The following is a 577-nucleotide window of genomic DNA, read 5'->3' as shown; positions in this document are numbered from 1 at the left end:
TGTGTACTAGGTAATAAAACAAAAAAAAAGGTGGGTAAGTGGATGTCGCTCTACTGTACAGTAGGTTACAAGTAGGTCACTGTATAAAGGTTAGTATTGAATTTGAATTCAATGATATAATATCACTGTATAAGAAAAACGATTCTGGGCGGAGACGGTATGTTAGTCTAGGTATAAGACATAATATTATATATGGTATTAAAAAAAAAATTGACCAATAATAGGTAGGGTTGCAAAGTGTTTTAAACAAAATGTTTTAAACATGTGTTTAAAACGTTTTAAACTAGTGGATTTGATTTAAACGTTTTATACATAAACGTTTAAAACAATTGTTTTAAACGTTTTATTCATAAACGTTTAAAACAAAAAAAAAATAACAATTTATTTTATGTAACTTATAACTTGATTTTCGACAGATACCTTAATATTGTTCTATGTTAATAGGTATCTAAGTATCTTACACAGTTATAATAAATATTAATAGATATGATTCATATCATATGAACCAGCTGCGTTATACTTATACACTTATACCTAGCAACAGCAATACCAATACGCCAGTCGTCAATACGACAAT

This window comes from Acyrthosiphon pisum, chromosome A2 (genome assembly GCF_005508785.2).
Source record: "Acyrthosiphon pisum isolate AL4f chromosome A2, pea_aphid_22Mar2018_4r6ur, whole genome shotgun sequence".
In the NCBI taxonomy this organism is placed as follows: domain Eukaryota; kingdom Metazoa; phylum Arthropoda; class Insecta; order Hemiptera; family Aphididae; genus Acyrthosiphon; species Acyrthosiphon pisum.
The sequence above is the reverse complement of the archived record's forward strand: the minus strand, read 5'-3'. Positions refer to the sequence as shown.